An 11916-nucleotide genomic window follows, 5' to 3' on the forward strand; every position below is an offset into this window, starting at 1 on the left:
TACGGAAAGCCACGGATGGACTTTTTTTTGTCCATAACAAGAGATAACAAAAGAAACAGCACGACTACGATTGTGCCTTGTTTTCATACCCGCCAGGGCTAAATTTGGAGTTGAACAGGAAAGGTACGTAGTCGCGCAGATGAGCGTTGCTTGCTGATGAGTGTTTTGACCGTTTATCTTTAAATCCCTTAATCTCAGTCTTGAATTTCTCAAGCGGTTGAAGCCTTCAACGTTTATTCGTGTTTGTTTAATGATTGTTTATAAAAAGGATCAATAAAAATTATGGGTGTTATTGAGTGGTGATAAGCAGATGACGATGTCAGTTTTCGCTTGTGTTTTCTGAATATGGAATATAGTTGCATAATTTTTGTTTTTTACGATTTTGGGTTTCATCTTCCGATAATATAAGCACTATAGTTTGGCGAACACTGCGTAGAAATTCATATCAATTCTATTTTAGTACATCGACAACCCAGCAGGGTCTAATTGTAAAAGATTGGGGATCGCCCAACTCCACCAACTGCACGTCGTTGAACAAATCGTGAGAAAAACAAAAAAAAAAAAAGTTTATTCAGTTCATCGGACACGCTTAGCAACTTATTTGAAAATGTCATCAGTGATAACAGTGAGGCCATCATGTTGGCTATAATCATTCCATAATTGTGCACAGATTACATCCGCCAGGTCGAGTTAGATAGCAACGGCAAACGAATGGTTCGAAGTATTACGCATTTTGAGGCATTTTGAAAGGAGTAAACGTACTGAAAATGGCAAAGTGATCTCCTTGTAATGTAGATGAGTGCCTTAACTTAATAACTTGCTCGTACATGCAGGCTAGGAAACTAAAAGGCAGACATGACTCGCGGCCATTGGAATATTGCTACAATTTCAGATGACCTGTCTGATTGCTGAGATGCTAATTTGTTTTTCACGAAATAACAAGGATTTGTCCCACAATAATATACAACCCACTATTATACAATCAGTACAGCAATTTTACAAGTAACAGGTCAGATATAAGGACGCGCATACATCTCCGATCGGTTTTAATTTTAAGAAAATAGCAGACATTATAAATATGCGGCGTAATCCAAAAAAATGTGCCACTAGGTTACGATTCATAAAGCTGAAGCAAATGTAATAACAAAAACGTGGTTTCTTTCCGAGCTTTAATCAGCCAGATGCTTGCTACATAATATCACAAATATATTCACTTATACATAGCTAGATACAGCTGATAACAGTGGCTCGCTGTCTGGGGGGCGATCAGTATTTTAAGAAAATGGTTCCGATATCCGAAAAAGTGGTTGTTCGCTCTATCAAATTAACGGAATGCCATGATGTTGCCATTGTTATGTAACGTTTATAACTGCCGTTCCTTATATAGTGTGAGTCGCTTAACAAGATAGAAGTTGATTTAAATTGGGGATTTTTCAAAAGCATACCTTTTATAAGCGCACGCCGTCGTTCGCAATAAGTCGTCAACAATTTCAGGTTTAATTCGCGGAAGACTTTCGGGAGCAGCCTACCTACAGATGAAGTTCATCGAGGTGATGGTGGCTACGTTTAAACGAAAATTAAATTAAACTATTATGTAATTCATTTCTAAGTGGTGCTTGCTAAAAATGATAGTTAGGAAATGTATCAACAAACTCTGTATACCCCACTCTGTATATGTGAATGAAACTATAAGTTACCTCTCTAGGAGAAGACTCAACTTTTCATCTCGGTGGCCAAAATTTGGCTCGGCTTAATGGTGAGTATCCAAATACCTTGTTGCAGCATGGTAAACCCAAGTTCTAACAAAACATCTAAAAGCAGATTCTTGGTCATTATATATACGGAGACGATAGCCGCCAGCTAACCGCAGAATCAAGTAATTCTCAATGGCATGAGAAATTTGAAAATATCTATAATTGAAAAGAGTGTAAACTCCACTGTCCAGATAAATAGGGTCTTCGCAAATACCTGCCGTTGTTACAATGACGCAACGCTCCCTGGAGATGTCGAGGGTAGACACACGTAGAACGGCTTGATATCAACGTAAACACGATTGCTTGCCAGTTACGGGTGGCACAGCGGAAGTGTGTTTGACTTCGGTATCATTTTTAGACAAGCTTATCGGTAACCGAACATTTGAAAGAATAAAATTTTAATCCCATTAAGAGTTTCATGACGGCCGCAAAGGAGTATTACCACTTCAAAAGGTGATTCTGTTATGTCCTGCAAGCCAAACTGGCCAAGACCCATTCCTAGCAGGTGCTTTGACAGGTCTACACGCAAATGAAAACGATTGTTATCGCAGCTCGCACTTACAATTTTTTTTCGTGGAGCTCCAGGAAGTGTTTATTCTTATTTTTACTATTATACACATACCACATTTATCTGGGTCTAATTAAATAAAAAATTATGATCTCTGTTTTTATTCACCACCGACAGGGACTTGAGCGCAAACGTGATTAAAAGTTATATATGGATTTCTAGCGTTATTAATGATTACGAATCTCTAGTCGTCTTCTTTCTTTGTTGCAAAGTAATTTCTAAATTACCAAAGATTAGTTCTTTCCGCATATGCGCTACGTTTGAAAATTAGATGCCGTATCAACTTTTTACAGTACAAAGAAAAGTCTAGTAAAGGATATTCATAGGACACACATATCTCCTGCGATAAAACTAATCAATGAGATGTAGTTCTCATTCGTTCTTGCAAGCTTGCAGTTCCAAGTCTTTAGCGAATTTTAACATACTATTTAGTTGGTAGGGATCGATAAGCTGAAGTAACACACCTAGGCGCATTAAGATATAAAATCTCTCTCTCTCTATACACACACACACACACACATGTATATATATACTGAGAACTGGGTACTAGTGATGAAGATCCTTGCGGATGCCTTTGATACTGGCTGCTTACGATTCTCCTTCGGCGCTCATGAGGGCGCAACTTACAAATACTTCGTCCAACCTGAAATCCGTTAACAGACTAATCGGGTGGTAAAATTTCTTTATAATCATTTTCACATTAAAATTATTTGGTACTTGCAGCCCGAAAATTTATTTCTAAGAACAGCCTTCACAAGCTAAAGGCACTCGCCAGTATCAATAACTCATATAAAAGACCTAAAAAAAGTAAGATTATATTATAGTAGAGTTTACCTACTAATATTCAACTATAATCACCGGTACTTAGTCAATCCAGTCAACCCATACCTTTAGCATAATCTGTGATAATATATAACCTTAATTTACGTAATCGTTTCTTGGTCAAAACTACAGTCAGATGCTGAGAAGGTGTCGCGGAACCAAAACTAGTGGTAACTCCAACTTTAATTTAGAGTCGGTGATCACCCTTCGCTGCAAAATGTCTTAGTCTATCCGAAAACTTAGGTAATCCCACTAAGACTACGGAGGTTCCTTGGACTGCGATATTTGTTACATGACTATGGACATCCTGCAAGCCACATACCAGACAGGTCCAGTCGAACGTTGTGCCAGCTATCAGGAGTTGTGATACACTTCAGAATGCATTCAGGTTCGATCGTTGCATCATTCTGCCATGAAGCACGTTACGTGGACTACATTGAAGGCAACATGAAGTAAACACTTTACTTATATTCGGTGCATTGTTTTCGAACATAATGGAATCATCAGTCACTCGAAAAGGGCTACGTTTGAGTAACGCATTGGTCGTTTATTCCCCCAATAGGTTATTTAATAAGACGCTTTCTGGAGTAGATAAGAGTTGAATAACGTGCATGTAAGACGAAAACTTAATCACAAAATGCCTATACGTATCAAAGAAACGAAAAACCTGTAAAAATAAGAAGTTAACACCAAAAAAAAAACCACCAGCGTTTCACATGGACAAAAAGGACAATGATAGATAATAGTAAACTTTGAGCGACTCTGGACTCGTGCGAATAAAATTGACCACTGTACCGGAACATTACAGTTGGTTCAAGCAACTACACTATAAAATATAACCCGTTTTTCGAATTACAAAAGATTTAAGAATCATTACTGGGATTCGAAGCAGAATTGGCATCTATTTTCTCTTTTACAAAAACAATAACATTAATAGATAATTGCCTCTTGTTCAGTTATGTCTAAGTGTTCTGAAACTCTCTAAATTGACAGACTTGGTCAATGTGCTTCTAATTACAGTGGCGCGCCAATGGAATTGTATTTCCACGACTTGCCCTTATCTGCACTAATGTACGTAAATATTTTTAGCAGCTGCTTTATTGAAAATCGATAGTGATCCTTTGTTTGGACACTAGATTGTTTGGAACATTTCCTACGACAAATTAACCACAATAATTTTAGGATGAAATCTAAAAAACTCGTTGACCTTATCTGAAAAGATTTAAGCTACGAATAAAATCCTATTTGACTTCGGAGAAGATACATTGGAGAGCCTAGAAATTATCATTGGTAAAAAAAAACAGTGTATAATAGATATAGTCTTAAACAAATCGGATGTGCTTTTTGTACTTCGACTGATTGCAATTCAAGAATTACCTCTGCTAACCACGATATCTTATTCCTAAATTTACTAGTTGTCAGCTAGGTTCTTCTGAATAAAAAGAAAACGCATCTTATTGAGCATATAATGCTCCTGCGAAATGTAGTAAAACTTTTATACTAAATAGACCTAACTAAGAGGAAGATGTTGTTTTGAAAAAAATATCGTCAACTATCGGACTATGAGTCGCTTTCGAGTCTGCTTAGAGAATACTTTGCCTTTTTTTGTAAAATCGGGTGCTTGTCGATAATATACAGGAGAAACGTATTCAAGCATCTTTGAACGGCTATTTCAATAACATTGCTAGGTATTGATGCTTTCCTGGTCTTGGATCCGTACTTTTAAAATGATAGTAAAATTCTGGTGTGGCTCTAACGAAAAGCAAATTATGTTTCTGACAGGAAAAATACGTTGCGTAGTAAGCATGCAAATCAATGCAAACACTATGGCCCTAAATTTAGACTTTGCTCAAATTCAAGGTGAACCAGACAAACTTGTGCTCGTAACTAAGTTGGGGTTGAGTTCAGGCAAACTCCACTTACCGTGTCGGATGCTTGATATCATTATTACAGTCCCTAGTTCATCATTAGACCAGAAGCAATGCTTAATGGTAGTAGCAGAAATAAAGATCGAAACATTTTTAGTTCATTACAACAGATGATTTCTTTGTGCTCACACGAGGTAAACAGAAACATTGGCTTAATCAGTTACGTGCTGCCAGTATCCTTATCGATCAATTATATTTGAAAAATACTCCTTATTGAACAGGTCCCTGTCATGAACAGCCTTGTCTATTTACTAGATACCTACTTCTATATGATTCATTATGTGATATTGACCTAACATTTCTACTGTTTCTTATTATGTCATCACATAACACCGCTTTACATGCCTGCACATCTGATATCCCGTACATAAAATTCGCTTCTTCGCCGCCAGGCCGAGCCACTGTGGCCATGGAATCGTTTTGCGGCCCTGTAGTGCCATCTAGCGTTCGTCACCCCGTTTCCTCCTCACCCCAGCTGTTGATACGGATGACGAACCAACGAATTGACAGCGCGCGCGATTCGGCGCTGGTAACGATAGCCATCGACGCCAGCAACAGCTCCTTTACCGGCCGATTGAGGGGCCAACCGACAGGGTGTTGAATACCGCTCCTGAGTCGCTATCTTAGAGTAGTGCGTTCACAATGAGCACCGCAACCACCGGAGTTCCGAAAGTGCATGCGGTTTAAGTCCTCAACGGCAAAAGAAGCCCCTAGCAGTCCTAGTGAAACTGCTCGACTAGATGGGATCCGACTAGGAGCCATGGCTAAATGAAGCTAAATAGTTATACCTACATACGTGCGGATATAGACAAACAGGGAATGGATTCTTTTCATATTTTCTCGAGACATGCTGCAAATATCGCAACGGGAACCACTATGCAGCAAACATAGTGTACAAGTGGAACCGATGGCCTATGATGATTTGTAATAGCAGGTGAAATGACAGTGATACCGTATAATTTAACGCAGTAGCTAAAGGATACGATTTAAGTGTTTGATGAGGACTTCTGAGTTCATGAGAAAGAGGAGTATGACAACAATTAAAGCATTGATAGTATGACGCAGGTGAGTGTGAAGATAGTTCAATGTATGTATGCACAAAGAATTGGACCGAAACGTCTTGATAGTTTTAAGGTGTTCATATATATATATATATATATATATAGCTTTACTTTTATTTTTGCTACGTTTTACTTTTCTGCTACTATAATAGATGCAAGCTGAAGACCTTAAAACTGTCAAGGGACGTATGCGTCGTCGTCAGTGTCACTGCTGAGTACGATGCTCATTCCTTACTTACTTACTTACTAATAAGATGTACATTGAATTTATTACATTCTAGTTATTAGAAAAAAAACTTGGTCTGGTTCTTTACAGCCAAAAGCTGATAGTGGTGTTCACAGGAAGGATATGTCGCCTTATCATGCCGAATGGGACAACCGTTGAACGAGAAGGTCCGCGATACATCTCAGAGCGCGATAAGTGAAAGAGTCCAGGTTTAGGCCCATAGCTCATTTGTGCACCTAATATATAGTGATGGAGTTTTGCTCCGTTAATGTCCTGTGACGTCAGTCTATCAGATAATACGAGAAACGAGTGCACGGAAACGATATTCCGGTAACACAATGTTCCGCTAATGCGTCAGGCTATTAGCACACTACTTATTCTATTTATTTCCTAAATGACACATTAATCGAATGTACAGATGACTGTTCAACTTGATTTTGGCGACACTAATGTTCATCTAGTAAAATCATTCAATTTTAGTAAGTTCTACCGTTTTCCTTACCTGCTATTGAAAATTCAATCTACACATTTTGTTGTATAAGTAATATACACTATGCTTAAAGTAGCCGCAGTTATTTCAAACTGTTTCTAAAACGATTGTCTTAGAGAAGTACATCAAAAGACAACCTCGAATCACTGCCCTGTGGTACTAATCTATACGCATAGACAAAGAGCAATAATAGTGTGCTAATTATCCAAGTTAGACCAAATAATACTTACCTTACCCTGCACGAAACATCATTATAAATACTACTTTAGCTTCACGGATGTCAAGATGCACACAGGCTAATAAAATTTCTATCGTTGTGTATATGTATATTTATGTATTTTACGATACATTCATATTTCATACTTATTATTGGCTTTTTACAAACCTTTGTAAAATTACGATGATTTTTAATCCTAAACATAGGTAAAGTCAGAGCTGTCCGTAGACTAAATCAAGTAAACATATTTACAGGACGTGCGATTCGTACGATCCCGTCAGGTGGATGATGTCATGCATCGCAATGTATGCAAAGTCACACTTTATACAGATAGAGTCGATTGCCAATATCTTGTACTCACTGTGTGCCAATCTGAATTGATCCAAACGGTTCATCAAGACTTGCCTTAATATCTTTACTCCCTTCAGCCTTTATGCTATCCTACGTGAGTATTCTCGAGTCTACATTAGGCATGATTTTTTTTTCTTTGCAAAACTATACACTAAGAAAATTTTCCACTGTTCTGTGAATGTTCGTTGACCGTGACTGCCGCAACGTTAACGGCTTTCTGTGGTCTTCTCAGTCAAATATAGCGTTGTCTTCACTGAGCAGAGTGGTGACGGCACAGTCTCTAGACAGTCGCTTATGCCACGATTCGTGAACGGTTTGGCTCGGATAGCAGCTATGGCAGCAAAGGGAACGGCTGGGCGACCAGATGAGTGGAGTGCCCCCAGGGAGGTCGTTGCGTCAAACCAAAACGCTTCCCGGTGTCGCTCAGTATCGCTGCTCCAAGTTGTAACCAAATATAACCTACCTTGCTGTCATTTCAATAGTGATGGCGAAGACTCGAGCGGCAGCAGCGATTGTAGGTAGGGTGGACGCCCTGGTGGTGATCGTCGGAAGCTAGCTTCGAAAATTCTAGCGCCAGTCTCTATCATCGGTGGATATGCCAACTTCTTAGGATAAGAACAGTTTTCGCGCAATGAGCACATGTGGAAACCAATTGATATTGCAGCTGCTGTTGTTCTGAAGCGCAGGGGCCTCGTCTGCATCAATGCTAAGTTCATCACAAGTATATTGTGTTGAAAAGCTAGAAGGCTGAAGCAGAATGAAGCCTTGCCGTATTCACAGCAACTGGACATCGACATATTAATGTTAGTTTCTGTTACCTGGTTGGTTAGAAAGGGATCGGGAGAAGACAGAATTTGATCGTTGGTAGTATTACGTACTTGTATCACACTGGAAATCTAGCATGGCGCGTCTATAAAGGTTTTATTAGTGAGAAAGGTGACACAGCTCGTGGTCGAAAGGGATAACAACTATTGTATAGGTGTCTACGGCGACACCAGTAACATCGACCCCTCTACATGTGTTGCTGAAACGGAACAGAAAAACAACACGCCGATATGATCTATCTAATCAAAATGGGCGGTGCCACAAAATGACGAGCCGGCTAAATCCGAGTTCTCACAGCGTGAAGCAAGAAATTTTAGGTCTAGACATACGTTATATTGTAAGGTTCAGGGATTGGCCCGTTTGTAGAGCTTTATTATGAAGCTATGCCTAGCAATTGGCAGCTTGGAGTTGTTTGCCGCTAGAAAGCAAATATGTTCGGTCAAACATTTTATTATAATTTGCTGCTGTTGTTATTGTTTGAGCCAAACGTATGCGTCCTACGCATGATCTTCTCTACCGGGTCACTGAATCCATAAATAAAAGCCAGGTTTATTGAGGGCGTAACCTACAAGATATTATATCATAAATGACGTTTCTAGTACAAAAACAGAAAAAAAGAATAATATATGGTTTCATGCTGTATTACAATGAACAGTGATAGTTCTTCAGCAGCATATCAGCAAATATATATTGTACTGATGATCATATACCGCTAGTTACTTGCCTTTTAATTGATAATTAATCTTATTTGAACACCCGCCGCTCACTTACACCACTGACTTTTATACCTCATCAAAGTTCATCTGAGTGATTCATGACGCTTCAAGTTCTACATGAAAGATGAAATCGAAGTTCTACAAATCATCTCAATGATCCACAATGCTGTTGGTGCATGTGCGTAGAGTGTCATTTAGAGGCTGTTATGCGGCTACTAATAACATTATATCCTAACGATTAGAAATAGAACGTCGATCGTTAGCCGTTGCCCCCTCGGAGTATGATTTTTTTTATCAAGGCAAAACGGAATCATGACGCAACAAGAGAACGCTGCTAAGAGTGTAGAGGGTGTAAACAAACGTTTCTGTATCTTTCTCAGCACTGCGTTGGTAGTATAACTATCTTTTGCTGCCATATGTTCATATGGCTTTATTAGCGCGGAGGATCGAATAGAAAACACGACCGACTAATGAATCAGTCGTCGCCCTAGTAAAACGAAGTACTTCTGAAACGTTACCAACAGTAAAATTTGCTGTAAAGATATATATATCCCTTACTTCGCCCCCTCCCCGCCTTACACATATACAAGTACCAACCCCGCGCCCACATTCGATCGAATAAATGTTAGCGAAAAAATAGGCGAAATATAAGGAAAGAGAAAAGTTCACATGCACAAACCCAGTTCAACTTTTTGAAATATCGCTTCCAGCTGTTCTGACGTCGGACACGGAAATGCACAAACCGAAGTATCGTAATGGTTTTGTTTAATGATAGGCGAATCGATATTGCGAGCTGCAACAGAACCAACTCCGATCTCCTTTCGTAAATAGGGTCGAACTTTGGGCTTTATGTATGACGAGAAATGAGCCATTGTCGAGAAGAGTAACAAGTCAATTCGAATAGCTGAACCATTTACATGCGAGTGGGCAAAATAGAATGAAAATAGACACTGTCGGATTAATACAGAAAACAATTTTGACCACCTTTCACTCTTTAGTTCATTTATCTTCAGTAATAGCTAGCTTTATTTTATCCCCATAATGTAGACCAATAACGCCAGGCCGTTTGGTGGTCTCTTCTATCATCGGTATATGTGTCTGTTAGCTTTATCGTGCCCATAAGCAGACGACAGGAAAATGGCCAGGGTAAAAATGACTCGCCGAAAATTTTTCTCTGTTTTTATCGTACATATACGCAGATTTGCCTATCCGCTAGGTCGGCACGAAGAAAGGCCCACGACATTAGAAATGAAACGCGCTTATCGGTGTCTATTCATATCACACCATGTGTAAGTTAGAGTTGATGACCAGTTATGCTGACCTCATGAATGCCGCTGACTAGTTACCTCTACCGTCAAAGAGCTGAATGAACAGCTGGGGCCGAAAAAACGTTGCTTGTCGTTGATATAAAGAGAAATACCCTTTTTCGGGCAACAGTACAAAGCAGACAGTTAGATACGGCTCTAGCTTCGCCAGCTAAGGTAGGGATCAGTTGTACAATCCTGCTTAGTATGCTTATACCTATTTTGTGGATTCTCTGCACAAACCAACTTGGTTTCGCTTGTTGGTCTGAGTTTGCATGCATGCCGAGGAGTAGTTTAGCCTAAGGCGGGGAAATAGAGAATGGAAAAGACCTATGCAGTCGATATGATCCATTGCAGGGAAAATAAAGACGTAAACATTATGTAATAAAAGAAGCACAGTAGGTCCTATTTCTCATAGGAAGTCTGCAACTTTCATGGAAACAGACATCACTCATTCTACTTACAGTCATTAGGTTAAGGCAGTTCCCATTCGACTTACAGAAGTAGAACGGTTCTAAATGAATTTTGCGATACGAGCGAAGCTTGTATAGGTATTTTTCTTAATACAAACGTTTGGCATTTTGTAGGATTAAAGTAGGACATAGATATCAGATTAAAGAGAGAGAGGCCATGATATCACAGCTAATCGTCTAATAAAAATATCAAGCTTTGTTCTCTTTTTTTATCACGTTAAAGGAAAACAGCTGATGCGTAGCATTTAGCATTAAATGTTTCGAGTTTTATGCCTGGACATTGCCTGAGTTTGGTTCGTCCAATTTCGTATTTGGCTGGTTTCACGTGTTTCTAGGTTTAGTAAATAAGCACTTTACCGCCGCGCCATCACGGAAACATTCTCAACAACAGACGGTCTTTCTTATGGCCTATAAGAACCGGTATGATGACGCGTAGCTGAAAGAAATTTACCATCCTACAATAACTGTTGTTTTACTTCGAAGCGATTCGATAACATGAAGAGCCAATACTCTAACGGCTAACCTTTACTGTATTGAAAGTTTAATGAGTATTCGTCACCATTGTTGTTTATCTATGAGTATATAGTATACGGCCTATTCAAAGAACGGCCGTTAAAAGGCTTGTTTTTTTGGGAGTAGGTTTGGCTTGACGAGAAAACACTATGGTAAAATCACTACTTTTAAAAAATCTGTTTTGAATTGAAATCTATAAATAGATCCTTTTTAATCTATTTAATTTTATTTTAACCTATTTTAATATAAACCTATTTTTCCCACATAGGTAAAGCGGTAACAGTATTTCGGTTCCCATATTGATAGTGATCATAGTCGTGATAGTGTATTACAATGTGTTTTCCCACAATAAAAAAAACAAAGGCAACGCTTTTTACACCCATTTTTATTTTCTGTTTGTTCATATTCTAAAAAAAGTAGCAAGACCCTATTAAATATCGAGGAGCAGTTGACAGCGTTGTGGTTATACGACACTCAGGTCGTCGAGCCAAATAATGTATGTGAACCTACAAAAAAAATAATTTTACATTGTACATGAACAATTACGAAATATTTTCGCTCGTACTGTTGAAGGGTATTTTGAAAAATTCAGAAGAAATGTGCCAGCTAATGCTTTCGATTGTCAATGATAAGACCGGTGGCCTGGAAGGCGTTTAACGAAGAGAACA

General features: G+C 38.9%; 1 protein-coding gene and 1 long non-coding RNA gene across 3 annotated transcripts in view; one reads left to right on the top strand and one right to left on the bottom strand.

Annotated features, from left to right (window-relative positions):
* The first annotated feature begins 35 nt into the window (after positions 1–35).
* LOC111261107 (uncharacterized) overlaps positions 36–11916 on the top strand; it is a 26037-nt gene continuing 14156 nt past the window's right edge. Inside the window, exons 1-4 of one of the 2 annotated variants that reach the window (XM_022834361.2) lie at positions 36–123; positions 1495–1756; positions 5465–6137; positions 6450–6526. The gene's annotated coding sequence lies outside the window, so the exon portion shown is untranslated. Of the gene's footprint in view, positions 124–1142; positions 1757–5464; positions 6138–6449; positions 6527–11916 lie in introns of those variants that run through there. The other variant, XM_086968573.1, reaches the window with a different exon arrangement.
* The window catches only part of LOC147753397 (uncharacterized), a 9991-nt gene continuing 9694 nt past the window's right edge, over positions 11620–11916 (bottom strand). Inside the window, exon 3 of the long non-coding RNA XR_015311358.1 lies at positions 11620–11754. This is a non-coding gene — a long non-coding RNA (uncharacterized LOC147753397). The remainder of the gene's footprint in view (positions 11755–11916) is intronic.

This window comes from Varroa jacobsoni, unplaced genomic scaffold (assembly GCF_002532875.2).
Source record: "Varroa jacobsoni isolate VJ856 unplaced genomic scaffold, vjacob_1.0 scaffold_518, whole genome shotgun sequence".
Lineage (NCBI taxonomy): Eukaryota > Metazoa > Arthropoda > Arachnida > Mesostigmata > Varroidae > Varroa > Varroa jacobsoni.